Here is a 20,731-nt window from a genome sequence, read left to right on the forward strand (position 1 = left end):
ATATCAGTAATACTGAACCTAACCCTAAGCCTAACCTAACCCTTAACCCTAACACAACCCCTAACCCTAAGCCGAAACGTAAAAAAAAGCACTAACCCTAAAACTACCACTAACCCTAAAACTAACCCTAACCCTATACATAACTCTAAAACTCACTCTGAACCTAACCCTAACCCTAATTCTAACCCTAAACTTAACACTTACTGTTACACTATCCCTAATCGTAACCTTCACCATAACACAAACCCTAACCCTAACACTAACCCTGAAACTACCCCTAAACCTATCGCTAACCCTAACCCTAACCCTAACCCTAACATTAACACTAACCCTAAACTTAAACCTAACCCTAAACCTAACCCTCATTCTTTGTCTAACCCTAAACCTAACACTAACCATAATTCTAACAAAGACTCTAAAATCAAACCTAACACTAACCCCTTCCCAAAAACCTAACCTTAATGCTAATCCTAAAAGTAACTTTATACCTAAACCTAACACTAACAATAACACTAACCCTAACCCAAACCCTAACACTTACCATTACTCTATCTCTAACCCTAAACCTAACCCTAAAATAACCCTAAACCTAACTGTAACCCTAACCTTCACCCTAAATCTAACTCTAAAATTAACACAAACCCTCCCCAACCCTAAAACTAACCCTAACCCTAACCTAACCTTAACCCTAACCCTAACTCTAATTCTAGACCTAATTTAGACCTAACTCTAAACTTAATTATATTCCTAGCCCTAAGACTAACTCTAAGTCTCAAAGTAGCCCTATCCATAGTTCTAACCCTATCCCTTACTGTAACTCGAAGCCTACCCCTAAAGCTAGCCCCAAACTTAGCACTAGCCATAAACGTAGATCTATCCCTTACTCTTAATCTAACCCTAACCTAAACCTATACCTCACTCTAACACTAGCGCTAACCCTAATGCTAATTTGAACAATAGCCATAACCCTAGCCTTACCATTCAAGGAATGCTCTCATTTGAATCCTTCATCTAAACCAAATCTTAACGCTATGCCTAGCACTTACCTAGCCATAATTCCATCTCTAAACCTATCCATACAACTAACAATGACCCAGACCCTGATCCTACAACTTATAATAGCTATAAACATCACCCTAAACCTAAACCTAAACTGAACAATAAATCTAGCCCTAAATCTAATCCTAAAACTAGTCCTAATCATAATTCCATATCTTACATTAGAAATAGCCCTAACCCTAAAACAAAACCTAGCCTTAATCTGAACCCTATTTAGCTTTAACCCTAACCCTAACCCTAGCACTAACCCTAACACAAGCTCTAACCCTAAAACTTACCCTCAGCCGAACCCTCACCCTAATGCTACCCTAGTCCTAACCATAATCCTTTACCTACCCCAAACCCTAATTCTACTACTAGTCCTAACCATGGGCCTCATTCTATCTCTAACACTAACCCCAACCCTAAGCCTATCTCTGACCCTTATTCTGAACTTAACGCTAACCCTAGTTCTAAGCCTGACCCTAACACTAAACCAATCAGTAACACTAGCTCTATTGGTAAACCTATAACTAAACCTAACCATAACATTAGCACTAGACCTAAACTTAATCATAAATATAGCCATAACTCTAGCCCTAGCCCTAAACAAAAACCTAGTTCTAGCACTGACAATAACCATTAGCCTCAAACAAATACTGACAATACCCCTAGAACTAACCTTAGTAAAATTGTGACCCTAACCCTAAATCAAATGCTTCCTCGAACATTGACTCTTACCCTAACAGAAACCCTAGCTCTAAACCTTATCCTAACCCTAAACCTATTCCTACCACTAAACTTATCCATAACCCTAACCTTAAAACTAGCCATAACCATAATTCTATCTCTTACATTACTCATAGTCCTAACACTAGCCTTCAACCTCCCTCATAACCAAACTCTAAATGTAGAACTAAAACAATCTGTAAGCCTAACCATAACCATAACCCTAGCCCTAGCATTAACCCTTACGCTTGCCCTAGCTCTAATTCTACCTCAAACTCTCTTACCCTAAATGTAATCCTAATACTTGCCCTAATTCGAACTGTAACCACAGCACAAATCCTACCTCAAATTATATCCATTACCTTAAATATAACCCTAGCACTAATGCTAACCCTAGCCCTAACTTTAACCCTAATTCCAACCATAGCACTATTACCCTAAACTTCACCTTAGACCTAACCATAAACACTTAACCTAAACCCAACCCTAAAACGAACCCTAGGCTTAACCCTAACACTAATCCTAATCCTAACCTTAATCCAATCTTTAACACTAGCACTAATTCTATCCATTACCCTACACATCAGCCTATCCCAAATGCCAACCCAAGGCCTAAACATAATACTATCCCTAAAACTAACCCCATATAATATTCTATACCTAACCTGAAACCTAAACCTAACCATATTCATTACTCTAACCCTAAACCTAATGCTAATTTGAGCCCTAAACCTAACCCTTAAACTAAAGCAAACCCTAACCAGGACTCTGAATCTAATAATACACCAAGCGCTAAAACTGACTCTTACCATAGAAAAACAACTTACACTAGACCTAGCCATAAATGTAACCCTAACAATAACCCTACACCTGACATTAGTCCTAGCCCTAATTCTAGTCTTTACCCTAAAACAAAACCTAGTCCTAATCCTCACGCTAAACATATCCTTAATCCTAATCCAAACGCTCACCTTAACTCTATCCCTAATTTTAACCCTCGACCTTGCCCTGAACCTAGCGATAACACCAGCACAACACCTAAAACTAAACCTAATCCTAACAATTACACAAACCCTAACCCTTGCCTTAACTTTAAACCTAACACTAACCCTAGCACTAAACCTAGCCATAATTTAGCCCTAGTCCTAAGACTAACTCACTTTCACGCTAGCCCTATTTTTATTTCTAACCCTAATCATTACTTGAGCCCTAACCTTAGCCATAAAACTACCCATAACCCTAACCCTGGATCTTACCATAACTCTAAATCTAACCTAAACTTAAGTCTAAATCTCACCCTACTACTATCTTTAACACAATTGCTAATCCTAAAACTAGCCCTAAACCTAGCCCTAGCCATTGCTCTAACCCTAAACCTTAACCTAAACCAAACCTCAACTGTACAAGTATCCATAGCCCTAGCTCTAATAAAAGTCCAAGGCCTAAAACTAACCCTAAACCTGACCTAATCCAAACGCTAACAATAGCTCTAAATATAACCCTAACCCTAAAGCTAATGCTAACACTAAATCTAGCCCAAATCCTAACCATAAAACTAATCCTAATCGTAATCCTAGTTCTTACATTGGCCATAGGCCTAACTCTAGTCCTAACCCTAACACAAAAATAGCCCTGATCTGAGCCAAAACACTAGATTTAACCCTAATCTTAGTCCTAAACATAACCCTAACACTATCCCCAACCATATCCCTTACCCTAAGCCAAACCCTATCCATAATGCCAAACCTAGTCCCAATCTTAATTTTTAGCCTAATCTAAACTCTAACCCTATCACTAGTCCTAACCCTAGCACTCATTCTAGTTCTAAAACTAACCTAAAACCTAACCCTAACCTTCACTCTTATTCTGACACTTACACTAATTTCAGGGTTATTCTAACACACACTAGGTCTATCCCTAGTTCTAATCCTATTAAATACCATAATATAAACCTAGCGCTAACCCTTTCCCTATCCTCAGGCCTAAACCTAAACTTAGATATAACCCTAAATCTAAATCTAACCCTAACACTAAGCTTAAGCCTAATACTAACACTAGCCCTAATCCTAATGGTAATCCTAAAATTAGCTCTAACCATAACCCTAGCAATAAAACAAAACCAAACAATTGACCCAGCCCTAAACCTTAACATAAACCACACTAGCACTACATTTAAAACTAACCCTAGCACTAATTCAACTATTAAAACCAACCTTAAAATTCACCCTGACACTGACTCAAATCCTAACTCTTACCCCAGCTCTCCACACCATTCTAATCTTAAACCAAAACTTATGAGTAACCCTATCCCTAATTCAAATACTAACACTTACCCTGACCCTCACTCATATCCTAACACAAACCCTAGCTCTATATATTACTCTAACCTTAAACCTAATCCTAACACTAGACCTCCCCTTAATCCTAACCCTAAAATTAACCCTAAGGTAAACACTAGTTCTTACATTAGCCATTGCCTAACACTAGCCCTAACCCTAAAACAAAAACTTGCCCTAACCCAAGCTCTAAACCTAGCTTTAACCCAAACACTAATCAAACTCTAACCCTAACCCTGCTCTATCGCTATCCCTTACCCTTAGTGAAACTCTAAACCTAATGGTAACCCTAGACATATTTCTAATCTTTAGGCTAACCAAAATCCAAACTCTTTTAATAGCCCTGACACTATCCCTCTTCTAGCTCTTAACATATCCCAAACCCTAACACTAAGCCTGATCCTTCTTCTGACCCAAACAATAATGCTAGGTCTAACCCTGAACCTAAGAATAGAGCAAACTCTAACACTGGCTTTACCGGTAACCTTATAATTAAACCTAAATCTAGCCCTAGCCCTAAGACTAACTCTAACTCTCACACTAGCCCTATTCCTAGTTCTAACCCTATTCCTTACCATACCCCGAAACCTAGCACTAAACCTAGCACTAATGCGTGCCCTATCCTTAGTACTTGCCCTAACCTTAGATCAAACCCTAACTCTAAATCTAACCCTAACCCTAAGCCTAAGCTTAACACTAAGACTAGCACTAACTCTAATGATAATCATAAAACTAGCCCTAACCCTAACTCTAGCAGTAAAACAAAACTGAGCAATGGCCCTAACTCTAAACATTAATTTAAACCACCCAAAAACTACATCTAGACATAACTTTAGCCCTAATTCGACTCCTAACACTAACCTTAAACTAAAACTGACACAGACTCTTATCCTAACACTCAATCTACCTCTAGACACCATCCTAAACTTAAACAAAAACCTAACGGTAACCCTATCGCGAATTTGAGTCCTAACCCTCACCCTGACATGACTCATATCCTAACACTATTCCTAGCTCTAAATATCATCCCAACCTTAAAAGTAACCCTAACACTAGGCCTACCGCTAACTCTAACCCTAAAAATAAGCCTAATTGTAACCCTAGTTTTTACATTAGTCATTATCTTAAACCTAGCCCTAACCCTAACACAAAACAAGCCCTAATCCAAGCTATAAACCTAGTTTTAACCCTAACCCTAACCCTAGCTATAAACTTATCACTTACCATAAGAAAAACCCTAATCCTAATGGTAACCCTAGACCTATCACTAATTCTTAGGCTAACCAAAATCCTATCCTCATTAATAGTCCTTACCCTAGCCCTCATTCTAGTTCTAATCTTATCTCAGACTCTGATGCTAACCCTGACCTTTATTCTGACCCTACCACTAAATTTAGGTCTAAACCTGACACTAGCCCTAGACCAAAATGTAACACTGGCACTACCGATAACCTTATTCTTAAACCTAACTCTGCCACTAGCCATAGACCTAAACCTAATCCTCAATCTAGACTTAACTCTAGCCCTAGACCTAAACAAAAGCCTAGTCCTAGCCCTAACAATAATCCTTATCCTAACCCAAACACTACCCCTACTTTAAGACCTAAACCTAGTTCTAATTCTGGCTATAACCCTAACTCTAATTCTAACCCGAACACTGACTACCATTTAACAGTAAACCTACCTCTAAACCTAAACCTAAGGAAAAATATAAACCTAAAATTGGACCTAGCCATAGTCATAACCCTAGTTTTTACACAGCCCTACCCTTAGGCATAAACCTAACACAAAACCTAGACCTAATTTTTGGCCTTAACTAGCATTAAGCATAATCCTAAACCTACCCTTAGCCCTAATCCTAACTTAACCCAAGCCTTACTTTTAACCCTAGCTCAAAGCCTAACCCTTATCATTAACGTGAACTTAGAATTATTCCTAGTCTGACCCTAACACTAGACCCAATCCTAACCTTAATCTTAGCCTTAATCCTAGCTCTAAACCTACCCAATACCCTAAACCTAAACCTAAACCTATTGGTAACCCCAGCCTTAACCCTAACCATAACAATAACCCTTACCAGAAAACTAAATCTACACCTAACCCTAAACCTAACACTCACTATAACCCTAACCCTAGCTCAAAACCTAACCCTTACAATAAACATAAACATACTGATAGCCCTAACCTTAACCGTAAACTTAAATCTAACCCTAACCATAACCCTAAACCTAAATTTAACCTTATCCATTACACTAAACCTAACCCTATCCCTAATGAAAATTCTAGTCCTTACCCTAACTCTAACCCTAAATCTACCGTAATTATATCCCTAGACCTAACCTTTAACCTAACACATGCTCTAGCCCTACCCGTAGCTCATAACCTAACCCTTATGCTAAACAAAACCCTAAACATAACTCTAGTTCTAACCCCCACCCTAACACAAGACCTAATCCTAACCATAACCCTAGCCCTAAACTTATCTCAAGTGTATCCATTACAATAAACATAAATCTTACCCTAATGCTAACCCTAGGCCTAACACTAACCCTATCACTAACCCCAACCCTATCAATTACCCTAAACATAACCTGAACTCTAAGCTTAACTCTATTATTACCATAACCCTAATCCTAATGCTAATTTGAGCACTAAACCTAAAATTAAACAAAAAACAAACCCTAACTCTGAACATGACCCTAAAAATTCCTCTGGTTCTAAACCTGACCCTTACCCTAAACCTAACCCTTACACTAGACCTAGCCAATAACCTAAGCTTGAAAATATCCCTAATGGTAACCCTAGATCTGACATTAACCCTAACTATAATCCAAGAACTAACCCTAACACAAATCCTAGCCCTTATCTCAGCCCGAAACATAGCCTTAATCATAACCCTAACCCTAAACCTGGCTGTAACCCTAACACTAAACCTAGCCCTAATGTTAGTTCTAATTTAGCCATATCCCAAACCCTAATCCTAACCTAGCCCTAAGACTAAGTCTAGCTCAGAACCTTGCACTAAAAATAGTTCTAACCCTTTCCCTTACTGGAAACCAAATCCTAGCTCTAACCCTAGGCCTAAACCTAGACCTTTTCTTAGCCCTATCCCTATCCCTAGATCTATCTTTAATCTAAATTTAACCCTAAACCTAAGCTTAAACCTAAACCTAAAACTAGCCCTAACCCTAACCCCAATGCTAATCCTAAAACTAGTCCTAACTCTAGCCCTAACCCTAATACAAAACCAAGCCATAGCCTTAACCCTGCCCCTTAACCTAAACCCAAAACTTAACTCTACACCTAGCCCTAACCCTTGTCCTAATTTGAGTTTTAAGCTGAAAACTAAAACTAACACTGAACCTGACCTAACCCTAAACCTAGGTCTAAGCATCACTCTAACCCTAACACTAAATCTAACACTAGACATAGCCCTAAACCTTAGAATAAATTAACTAGCCTTAATCATAACCCTAGTACTTATATTAGACATAACCCTAACCCTAGCCTTAACTTACCACAAAACCTAGCTCAAATCTCTGCCCTAACCGTAGCTTTAACCCTAATCATAAACTTAACCTTTACCCTAGCACTAATCGCAACCAAAACCCTAGCCGTAAAATTTGTTCTAACCCTATCCATTACCCTAACCATAACCATAACCCTAATGCTAACCCTATGTTTAAACCTAACCCTATGCCGAATTGAAACCTTAACCTTATCCATAACCCTAAGCCTAACCTGAAACCTAAACCTAACACTATTTTTAACCTTATTTTAACCCTAATGCTAATTCGAGCCCTAAATTTAAACCTTAACATATCCCAAATACTAATAATGACCCTGATCTTAGTAATACCCTTAGCTCTAAACATGACCCTAACATTAAACCTACTGTTACACAAGATGTAGCCATAAACCAAACCCTAAAACTATCTTTAAACATAATGCTGGACCTGAAATTAGCCATAGCCCTAACCCAAACCATAAACCGAGTTTTAAATTAATTCTAACTCTCGCCCTAGCCCTAAACCTAGCTATAACCCCATCCCATAAACTAAACCTAACCCTAATCCATCACCCTAACTCGAAGCCTAAAAATAACACTAAGTCTAGCACAAATCCTAGCCCTAATTTATTTCTATCCAAACCCTAACCTTAGCCCCAAGACTAACTCTGGCCCTAGACCAATCCCTACTTCTATCCTCAGTCCTAGCCCTAATTCTAACTGTAAATTTAAACCTAACTCTAAATTCACCCATAACCATAGCCTACACCAATTCCTAAAATAGCCCTGACAATAATGCTAATCCTAAAACTTGAACTACCCCTAGCCCTAGGTATAAAACAAAACTAAGCCATAGCGCTAACACTAACCCTTATCCTAAACCAAACTCTAACAATACACCTAGCCCTAAACCTAAATCTAAAACTAACCCTGAACCTGACGCTGACCCTAACGCTAGTCCTAGCTCTGAACATCACCCTAACCTTAATTTAAGCCTAGCACTATACCTAGCTTTAACCCTATCCATAAAATTAGCCCTAATCATAACACTAGCTCATACATTAATCATTGTCTAACCCTACCCCTAACCCTAACACAAATACTACCCATAATCTAAGCCCTAACCCTAGCTTTAACCCAAATATTAACCCTCACACTAGCCCAACACTAGCTCTAACACTTTGCCTTACCCAAAAAGAAACCCTAACCCAAATGCTAACCCTAGTACTAATCCTAATCTTTAACCCAACTTCAACACTAATCATATTACTAGTCTTAACCCTAGCCCTTATTCTGTCACTAATACTAACCCTCACCCTTATTCTGAACCTAACAATAACCCTGGGTTAAAACCTGACCCTATCCCAAAAGCATCCCAAACACTAGCCCTACCACTAACGGTATATCTATACTTAACCCTAACAGTAGCTTATACCTAAAGCTAATCCTAAAACTAGCTATAACTCTAGTATTAGACCTAAACAAAAACCTAGCCATAGCCCTAATAATAACCCTTAACCTGAATCAAACATTAACCCTACACCTAGACCTAAACTTAGTCTTAATTCTGGCTATAAACCTAGCCCTAACCCTATCCCAAACACTGACACTCACCCTACCACTACATCTAGCTATAAGTCTAACCCTATCACAAAACCTAGACCTAAAAATCGACCTAGCCATTACACTAACCATAATACTAAACCTAAACCTAACCCTAGCTCTTATATTACCCATAGGTCTAACCCTAGCCCTAAACCTAACATAAAACCTATCCCTAATCCTAGGCCTAAACTTAGTCCCATGCATAACCCTAATCCTATTCATAGCCCAAACACTAACCCTAACCCTAACCCATGCCTTAGTCCTAACACTAGCTCAACAAAACCCTGACAATAAACATAACCCTACCTCTAATCTAAACCCTAACCCTAATCCTAGCTCTAATTTTAATGTTTATCCTAGCCCAAACTTTAGCTCTAACCCTATCCATTAATATTACCCTAACCCTAATTATAACCCTACCCCTAACATTAAATCTAACCTTAAACATAAATGTAACTCTAGACCTAAACCGAAACCTAACTCTAGCAAGAGCCCTAACATTATCTAAAACATTAAGGCTTACACTAAACCTAATCCTAATATTAGCCCTAACTCATACCCAACTGTAACCTAACCCTACCTCTAACATTATCCATTACCCTAAACCTAAATCTAACCCTAATTAAAATCCTAGCCATAACCATAATCCTAAATCAAACTATTACCTTAAACATAACCATAGTCTTAAACTTAAAGCTAACCCTCTCCCTAGTTCTAACCCTAGTTTAAACACTAACCTGTACCCTAACCTAATGATAACCCTATCCCTAAACCTAACAGTTACCCTAACCCTAATACTTACTGTAAACCAAACCTTAGCCCTATCCCTAAACCTAACCCTAATCCTAGACAAATCCAAACCATATCCTCTCCCTATCCCGAGCTCTAAACCTATCCAATACACTAAACATAAACCAACCCTAATGCTAACCCTAACCCAATCACTAAACCTAACCCATTCTTTACCCTAAACCTTAACTGAAACCTAAACCTAACCACATCCATTACCATAATCCTAAACTGAACCCTATAACTAACTCAAGCCCTAACTGTAAACTTTAACCTAAACCAAATACTAACTCTAATTGTAATCCTAATAACACCCCTAGCTCTAAACCTGACCCTTACCCTAAAAGTAACTCTTACACTAGAACTAGGCATAATCTAAACCTAACAATATCCATAACCATAACCCTAGACCTGACATTAGTCTTAACCCTAATCCTAGCCCTAAAACAAACAAAAACTCTAACCATTATTCTAGCCCTTAATCTACTTTTATCCTAACCTGAACACTATCCCTATCCATAATCCTAATTCTAACCCTGATCCTAAATCTAAAGCTAGGTATAATCCCACCCATTCGCCTCAACTTAACACTAACACCAATGCTAAACCTAACTCTAGCCCTACCCTACTGGGCCTAAACCTAACACTAAACTTAGCCCTTATCCTAGCCCTAATTTATCTGTAACTCTAACCTTAACCCTAAACCTAAAACTAAGTCTAAAACCAACTTTCTTCCTAGCCATAACCCTAGTTCTAACCCTATCCATTACTAGAACCCTCACCCTTGCCCTAGATGTAAATCTAACTCTAAATCTAACCCAAAAGCTAATACTAAACATTTTCCTAACACTAGACTTAACTCTAATGTTATTCCAAAATCTAGCCCTAACACTAGATCTAGGACTAAAATGAAACCGAGCTGTAGCTCTAACCCTAACCCTTAACTTAAACCAAAATCTAACTCTTCACCTAGCCCTAACTTTAGCTCTAATTAGAGTCGTAACCCTAATACTAAAACTAACCCTGACCCCGACTCTGACCCTAACACTAAACCTAGCTCTAAACATCACCCTAACCCTAAACCTATGCTTTGCATGCTTCAGCTTAGGGGTACATTAAAAAAAAAACAAACCAGAGAGTGCCCACAGAGAACTGATTGAATATTAAAGATTTAAGCACCTAACACCAACCCTGTTTGTTATCCAGCTCCATTTACAATTACACATATAAGTCAAGATGAAGTGAAACCTTAAATCACATTCTGTTTCTGACAGCAAACCATGAACCGAGAAGGCCCAAACATGGCAAATATAGTAATCCTAGATAAAAGATGAGTCCTGCCTGGTATCAAAGAAATTTGAACAAAACAAACTCTAACCCCAATATTAGTCCTAACCCTATTCCTAAACCTAGCCCTAACCCTAACCCTAACCTGTTTAGAGAACATAGAAGTCATAGAAGTCCCAAACTTGGGGTGCCAAGTAGGGAAAGGTAATAGATTTATCCTGCCCAGTATCAAAAAAAAAAAAACTGACAAAATAATTGGGGGAGGTGTTTCAGTACATGCGTATTTCCCTGTTTTTTTCCTAAAGTGCTCTTGGATAACGTTCTTTTCATTGTCATAGCTTTGTAAAACTCTTACTAGGAAGAAACCAGAGAGTGCCGACAGAGAACTGATAGAGTGAAATTCCAAGCAGGTAGCACCAACCCTGTTTGATTACCAGCTCCAATTCCATTTACCCATAGAGTACAACTTGAAGTGGAACTTTAAAATACAAACTTTTCCTCACAGTGAACAATTGAAACCAGAAAGCCCAAAACTGGGGAACATAATAAGGCTAGGCAAAAGAGAAATCCTGCCCAGTATCAAAAAAATTGAACAAAAATAAATCTAGCCCTAACACTAGTTCTAACTCTAGTCCTAACTCTAACCCTAATCCCAAACCTATCTTGTTTATAGAGCTTTGATCATACAAGTTCCAAACCTGGGGAACACAGTGCATCACACTAGCAGATAAATCCTGTGCAGTATAAAAAAAAATCTGTCTAAATAATTGGGGGAAGATAGATCAGAACGTGAATATTTCCCTGATTTCTCCTAAAGTGCTCTTGGATAAAGTTGTTTTTGCATGCTTATGCTTAGAGTTACTTTCACAAGAAAGAAACCACAGAGTGCCCACAGAGAACAGATTGAGTGTGTGAAGTTTCAAACAGTTACCACAAATCCTGTTTGATTTCCAGCTCCATTTCAATTTACCCATATAAGTTCAAATGAAGTAAAACCTTCAAACTCAAACTGTTCCTTAGAGTGAACCTTGAACCAAGAAGGCCCCAAACTGGTGAACATAGTAAGGCTAGGTAAAAGATGACTCGTGACCAATATCAAATAAATTTGAACAAAACTAACTGTAACCCTAACACTCGCTCTAACACTAGTCCTAACCCTAACCCTAACCTGTTTAGAGAACCTTTGATCATAAAAGTTTCAAACTTGTGGAGACTAGTGGGCAGGCTAACTAAATCCTGTGTAGTATCAAAGAAATCTGACCAAAAAATTGGGAGAGGTAGTACAGTACATGCATATTTTCCTATTGTCTCCTCAAGTGCTCTCAGATAAAGTTTTTATGCATGCTTCAGCTTTGGGACACATTCACAAGGAAAAAATCAAAGAGCACCGACAGGGAATTGATTGAGTATGTGAAGTATCAAGCAGTTAGCATCTACACTGTTTGATTTTGAGCTTGATTCCCATTTACCCATAGAGATCAAAATGAAGTGAACCCTTAAAATATACACTGTTCCTGACAATGAACACTTGAACTGAGAAGGTCCAAAACTGGGGAATTTAAAAAGGGTAAGGAAAAGATGATTACTGCCCAGTACCAAATAAATTTGAACAAATCTAACTGTAACTCTAATGCTAGGTTTCACTCTATTCCTAATGCTTACCCTAAACTGTTTAGAGAACCTATGATCATTGAAGTCCCAAAATTGGGTATCCTAGTGGGGCAAGCTAGTAGATGAATCCTGCACAGTATCAAAGAAATATGACCAAATATTTGAGAAAGGTATTTCAATATATTTATATTTCTCTCTTTTCTCCTAACGTGCTCTCAGATAAACTTGCTTTGCATGCTTCAGCTTAGGACTACATTCACAAGAAACAAGCCAGAGAGTGTCCACAGATAACTGATTGAGTGTGTGAAGTTTCCAGCAGCTAGTATTAACCCAGAATGATTTACAGCTCCATTTTCATTCACATCTAAAGACCAGAATAAAGTGAAACTTAACAATTCAAACTGTTTCTGACAGTGAACTGGCAAACCTTGAAGGCCCAAACTAAGGATCCTATTAAGGCTAGGAAAAGGATTAATCCATACAGTATCAAAGCAATCCAAGCAAAAATTGTTGAAGCTTGCTCCTAAAGTGCTCACAGATAAAGCTGTTTCTTTCTACTTTAGCCTTGGGCTACTTCCACAAAAAACAAATGAGAGAATGTGCACTGAGAACTGATTGAGTATGTGAAGTTTTAAGCAGCTAGCACAAAACCTGTTTTAGTCCAGCTCCATTTTCATTTACCCCTATAGGAAAAAATGAAGTGAAACATGAAAATTAAAACTGCTATTGATAGCAACTCCTTTTACCTAGGAGGCCCAAACTTTTGGAGTATACTAAGAAGAAGAAAAAGATGAATCCTTCCAAGTCTCAAAAACTTTGAAAAAACTCTAACTGTTACACTAGCTCTAACACTTGCCCTAACTCTAACCATAACCATAACCATAATCTGTTAAGAGAAACTTTGATCATAAAATTTTCAAACTTGGAGAAATGAGAGGGGCAAGATTACAGGTGAATTCTGCGCAGTATCAAAGAAATTTGATTATATAATTGGGGGAGGTATTTCACTACATGCATATTGCCCTTTTGTCTCCTAAAGTGATCTTGGATAAATTTGTTTTGCATGTTGCATCTTATAGCTATTTTGACAAGGAAGAAACCAGAGAGTGCCCAAAGACAACTTATTGAGTATGTGAAGTTTCAACCAGCTAACACCAACCCTCAGATTTCTATCTCCATTTGCATTTACCCATATCGGCCAAAATAAAGTGAGACATTTAAAACAAACTATTACCGATAGCGAACCATTGAACAAAGAAGGCCCCAAACTGGATCACATAATAAGTCTAGGTAAAAGATGAATTCTTCCCAGTATCAAAGAAATTTGAACAAAACAAACTGTAACCCTAACACTACCTCTAAACCTAGCCCTAACCCTAATCCTAAACCTAACCATAACCTTTTTAGAAAATCATTGATCCTAGATGTCCCAAATGTGGAGAGCCTACTGCGGCAAGCTAATAGATGAATCCTGTGCAGCATCTAAGAAATCTGACCAAATAATTGGAAGACATAGTTCAGCACATTCCTATTTACCTGTTTTCCCCAAAAGTATTCTCAGATAAAGTTGCTTTTCATGCTTCAGCTTAGGGTTACATTCACAAGGAACAAACCAGAGAGTGCACACAGAGAACTGATTGGGTGTGTGATGTTTCAATCAGCTAGCACCAACACTCTTTGATTTTGAGCTCCATTTCCATTTACCATATAGGTCAAAATAAAATGAAATCTCAAAAATCACACTGATACTGTCAGCAAACCATTGAACTGAGAAGGCCCAAACCTGGGGAACATAGTAAAGTTAGGTAAAAGATGAATCTTGCTCAGTATAAAAGAAATTTGAACAAAATTAACTCTAAACCTAACACTAGTTTTAAACCTAGCCCTAACCCTAAATGTAACCTTAACCCTAACCTATTTAGATAATCTTTGATCATAGAATTCCCAAAGTTGTGAAGCCTAGTTGGGGCAAGCTAAGAGATAAATCATGCACAGTATCAAAGAAATCTGACCAAATAATTGTGGGAGATAGTACATTACATTCTTATTTCCCTGTTGTCTCCTTAAGTGCTCTCGGATAAAGTTGTTTTTGCATGCTTCTCCTTTGGCCTATATTCAATAGAAAGAAAGAAAGCAGTGAGTCCTCGCAGAGAAATAATTGAATGTGTGATGTATCAAGCAGCTAGTACCAACCCTGTTTGATTTCCAGGTTCATTGTCATTTACACCAATAGGCCATTATAAAGTGACACCTAAAAATTCATATTGTTCCTGACAGCGAACCATAGAACTTAAAGGTCCCAAATTGGGGATCCAACTAAGGCTAGGTAAAGGATGAATCCTGTACAGTATCAATGTAATTCGACCAAAAAGTATTGAAGCTTGCTTCTAAAGCTCTCACAGATGAAACTATTTCTTTCTATTTCAGCATATGGCTACTTCCACAAGAAACAAACCAGAAAATGCACACTGAGAACTGATTGAGTGTGTGAAGTTTCAAGCAAACTTTCAAACCAACTCTGTTTGATTTCAAGCTCTATTTCCATTTACCCATATAGGTCAAAATGAAGTGAAACCTTAAAATACAAACTGTTCCTGACAGAACCACTGAACCCAGAAGGCCCAAACCTGGGGAGCATAGTAAGGCAAGAGAAAACATGAATCCAGTACAATATAAAAAAAATTGGACAAAAAAACTATAAAACTATCTGTAACCCTAACTCTAACTGTAACACTAACCCTTACCTGTATAGAAAACCATTGATTCTAGACATCCCAAAATTTAAGAGCCCAGTGGGGCAAGTTAAAGATGAATACTGCACAGTATCAATGAAATCTGATCAAATCATTGGGAGACTAATTTCAATACATACATATTTCTCTGTTTTCAATTTAAGGGCTCTCAGATACAGTTGCTTTTGCATGCTTCAGCTTTGGCCTACCTTCAAAAGAAAGAAACCAGAGAGTGCCCACTGAGAACTGATTGTGTGAAGTTTCAAGCACCTCCTACGAACCCTGTTTGATTTCTAGCTCAATTTTTATTCACATCAATAAGCCATAGTGTAGGGAAATCTTAAAATACAAACTGTTCCTGACAGCAGACCATTGAAGCCAGAAGGCCCAAACATGTGGAGCATAGTAAGGATAAGTAAAAGATGAATCTTGCCCAATATCATAGAAATTTGAAAAAAAAAACTAGGGCCACGCTGGAGCTCTCAGTGCAGTTGAAAGGCTCGGCTGTATGGTTGCTCTTGGGTTAGATGGAAGTCTCGACCGTGAGCTCTTGTCGTAGATGGCAGTCTTTGCTTTGGATTTGCTCTTGGCTCAGAGTGAAGTCTAGGCTGTGAAGGTATTCTCGGTGAAGAGAGTAGGTAGCACAGAACACAGAGGTTTGCTTGCGGGTCACCAGTCCAAGCTCTGGACATGGCCATGGGTCACCCTAGAACCACCCACCTCGCCAAACACACTTCGCAGTTCACAGATGGAATTCATCTTGGAAAACCTTACTCACCATCTATCGGTGGCCATGGCTATCAGCTCAGTTCTGCAGCTGCTCTGGCACCGGGTTTCCAACTCCCCTTCCTCCAGCTGTGATAACTCAAAATTTTTCTCATAAGCTTTTGTGGGGCATAGCTATCAATGCGGAAAAGCAACTGTACAGGTACCTGGTTTACAACTCAGAGACTAAGAGTAGGGAGGCTCAGGGTAGAAGCTCAAGTCCTCTCAAACTGGCTACCTCCACCACCCTTAGCACAGAGACTCAAGCTAGGAATAGACAACTCCACCTACTGAAAGAAAACAGAGTTCTCAGAGACTTTTATATTTTTACTCTTCTCATCCATTCTCCTCTACCCTTCCTCCTCTGGTCCTCAAAATATCAACATATGTGAAACCAGAACATTGAATAAAATTGGACTTTAAGAACTAAATCAAAGAATAGTAAAATATAGAGGAATTGCATAGGCCCAACTTATCCCCCCTTTATTTTGTCTTATTTTAATTCTCCCTCTCTTTCTTTCTTTCCTTGTTAGTTTTTTCTTCTTTTTTCTTCCTCTCTCTATCCCACTTTCAACCTCCTAAATTTTACTATTTATACATAGGTGATTTTATTAATACAGATAAGGAATTTGAATTTATACATTCTTCCATAAATTACACCTGTCTATTCATTACAGTTCTCCTCCAATTTGCTAGGATAGATTAATCTCATACCCTCACTCCTGCCCCCCTTACAATAGCATCCTACCCCAGACCAGACATTCTCTATATACCACCAGAAATGGTATGCCTTTTATGAAACTAATGACTATAATCTAAATAATAATTGCAGCAAACGTCTGTAGTCATACAGTCTAAATATAAATGTATTTATAATGGTTAGGCTTAGGCTTCGGGTTAGGGGTAGATTTAGAGTTAGGATTTGATCTATGTTTAGGGATAGGACTAAGGATAGGGCAAGGGTTAGGACTAGGGTTAGGGCTAGGATTAGGGTTATGGTAAGGTATAGGATTAGAACTAGTGATAGGGCTAGTGTGAGAGTTAGAGTTAGTCTTTGGCCTAGAGCTATGGTTATGTTTAGGGATAGGTCTAAATTAGGGCTAGGGTTAGATTTAGGTTTAGATCAGAGGTTAGGGTTAGTGTTAGGATAACACATAGGGTAATGGAATGGGTTATAGCTAGGTTGAGGGCTAGGGCAAGGGTTAGTATTAGTGTTAGGGTAGGGTTAGGGTTAGGGTTATGATTAATGATAGGCTTAGGGCTAGAATGAGGGCTAGTGTTTGTGTTAGGGTTAGGGCTACTATTAGGGCTGGGGCAATTGCCAGGTCTAGGGTTACAGTTAGGGATAGATTTAATTTTAGGTTTATGGCTTAGTCCAGTGTAAGGGTCAGATTTAGAGTAAGGGTCAGGTTTAGATCTAGGGTTTTTATTAGGGTCAGGTTCAAGGTTAGGCTTTGGTTTAGGTTTAAGTTTAGGTTTAGGTCTTGAATTAGCATTAGGTTTAGGGTTAGGGTACTTACAGGGATAAGTTTAGGGTTTAGATGTGGTTTAGTGTAATGGGGAGGGTTAAGGTTAGGCCTAATGTTTAGCATAAGGGTTAGGGTTATCTTTACGGTAGTGGATAGGGTTAGACCTAAGGTTAGGGCTAGGATTATGTGTAGAATTAGGGCTTTTGTTTGGGTTAGGGTTATGTTTAAATTTAGGGTTAAAGCTAGGATTAGACTCAGATTAAGGCTAGGTTTTGGGTTAGGTTACGCTAGGGTTAAACCTATGAGTAATGTATGAATTAGGGTTATGATTAGTGCTAGTTATAGGGTTAGGGTTTGGGCTAGGTCTAGTGTAAGATTATGTTTATTTAGAGCTTGATTTAGTGTTAGAATCAGAGTCAGTGTCTGGATTACATTCCAGGTTAGATTTAGGACTGGAATTAGAGATAGGTTTAGGGCTAGTTTTAAGGTTAGGGTATGGTTTAGTTTAAGGGTTAGGGTTAGGGCTATGACTTGGTTTTGTTTTAGGGCTAGTGGTAGGTTTAGGGCTAGTTTTAGGAATAGTGTTAGGGTTAGGGCTAGTGTTAGTGTATGTTTAGTCTTAGGTTTAGGGTTAGATTTTAGATTCGGTTTATATCTAGGGTTTGAGCTAGGGCTAAGGATAGGGCTACGTTTAGGGATTAGTTTAGGCTAGGTTTAGGGTGATGGTAAGGGATTGGGTTAGGTCTCTTTATAGGGCTAGGGTGAGAGTTAGAATTAGTCTTAGGGCAAGAGCTAGGATTAGGGATAATGGTAAATTAGCCTGGAATTAAGGCTAGGGTCAGTGTTAGGGTTAGGCCTAGGGTTAGAACTAGGGTTAGTTTTAGGTTTAGGGTTAGGGTTACGTTTAGGGTAAGGGTTGAGATTATCGCTAGTTTTAGGAATAGGGTGAGGTTTAGAATTAGGGTTAGGTTGGGATAATGTTTATGATTAAGGTGAAGTTTATGACTAGGTATTGGGCTAAGGTTTGTGTTAGGATTAGGACTAGGATTAGAGCTAGAAAAAAAGTCATGTCTAAGGTTACAGTTAGGGATAGTTTTAGGGTTTGGTTTTTTATTTAGGTCTATTGTAAGGGTTAGGTTTATGGTTAGGTCAGGTTTACAGCTCAGAATATTTTTAAGTTTAGGGTCAGGTTTAATGTATTTGTTAGGATAAGGTTTAAGTTTAGGGCTTGGATTAGCATTAATTATAAAAATAGGCTAATGATGATTTTAGGTTTAGGGTTCAGGTTAAGTTCAGGGTAGTGGATAGGCTTAGGATTAAAAATAGGTTTAGGGTTTGGCCTAGGGTTAGCATAAGTGTTAGGGTTATCATTAGAGTAATGGATAGGTTAGACCTAGGGTTAAGGCTAGGGATTTGGAAGGATTAGGTCTAGGGTTAGGCTTAGGATTAGGGTTAGGGCTATGGTTTTGATTAGGATTAGCTTTAGGGTTAAAGCTAGTTTATGGCTTGGATTAGAGCTAGGTTTTGTGATAAGTTAGGGCTAAAGATAATGTAAGAACTTGTTATGATTCAGGCTAGTTTTAGGGTTAATGTTAGGGCTAGGTATAATTTTAGGGTTAGGGTTAAGGTTAGGATGATGTTTAGAGCTAGGGTTAGTGTTAGTGTCAGGATCAGTGTTCAGGTTAGTGTTATGGTTAGAGTTAAAGCCAGAATAGTACTAGGGTTAGATTTAGGGGAAGGGTTAGTGTTTGGCTTAGGCTAAGGGTTATTGTTAGGGCTAGGGCTAGGTTTTCTTTAGGTCTACAGTTCGAGTGATGGCTAGATTTAGGATTAGATTTCATTCTAGGGCTAGTGTCAGAATTAGGTTTTGGTACAAATTACCGGAAGAGCTAGTGTTAGGGTTCAGTTTAGGGTTAGATTCAGGTTTATACCTACAATTACTGTTAGGGCCAGAATAAGCATCAGGGTTACGATTAGTGTTCGGGTTATGTTTAGAGCTAGAATGAGGACTAGGGTTAAGACTAGTAGGGTAAGGGTTTGGGTTAGGTTAAGGATTAGGCTTAGCTTAAGGTTTAGGGTTTGGCTTAGGGTAAGGGATAAGGTTATAGCTACAGTTAGGGCTAGGGTTAGGGCAAGGGTTAGGGTTAAAGCTAGGTTTAGGGCTCGAATTAGGGATAGTTTTTGTGTTAGGTTTAGGGCTAGATTTAGAGCAATGGCTAATGTAAGAACTAGGGTTACAGTTAGGATTGATTTTTGGATTATGGTTAGGTGTTAAACCTCTGGTGTTAGAATTATTTTTAAGGTTAGGGTGATATTTACAGCTAGTCTTAATGTTAGGTGAATAGTCAGGGTCAGGGTTTATTTTATGGTTAGGTTAAGGACTAGATTTAAGGCTAGGGTTACTGCAACAGTTTGGTTTAGGTTGAGGGTGTTTTTAGAGCTAGGGTGAGTGTTAGGATATAAGTCAGAGTCAGGGTTAGTATTAAAGTTAATGTTAGGAGTTAAATTAGGGCTAGGGTTAGGTCTAGGTGTAGTGCTATGATTTGGATTAAGTTAAGGTTTAGTGTTAGGGCTATTGCTTGGTTTTGTTTTACTGCTAGGATTAGGGTTAGGGCTAGTATTATGATTAGTGTTAGGGTTAGGGCTAGTGTTAATGTTAGGCATTGGTTTAGTGATAGAGTTAGACTTACAGTTAGATCTAGGGTTAGGACTAGGAATAAGCATTAGGCAAGATTTATGCCTAGGGTTATGGCTATGTTTAGGGCTAGGGTTGGGGTTAAGTTAAGGGATAGTGTCAGAACTAAGAATAGGGCTAGTGTGAGAGAGTTAGTCTTAGGGCTATGGTTAGCATTAGAAATAGGG

The sequence above is a fragment of the Callospermophilus lateralis genome, chromosome 14 (assembly GCF_048772815.1).
Source record: "Callospermophilus lateralis isolate mCalLat2 chromosome 14, mCalLat2.hap1, whole genome shotgun sequence".
Taxonomy (NCBI): domain Eukaryota; kingdom Metazoa; phylum Chordata; class Mammalia; order Rodentia; family Sciuridae; genus Callospermophilus; species Callospermophilus lateralis.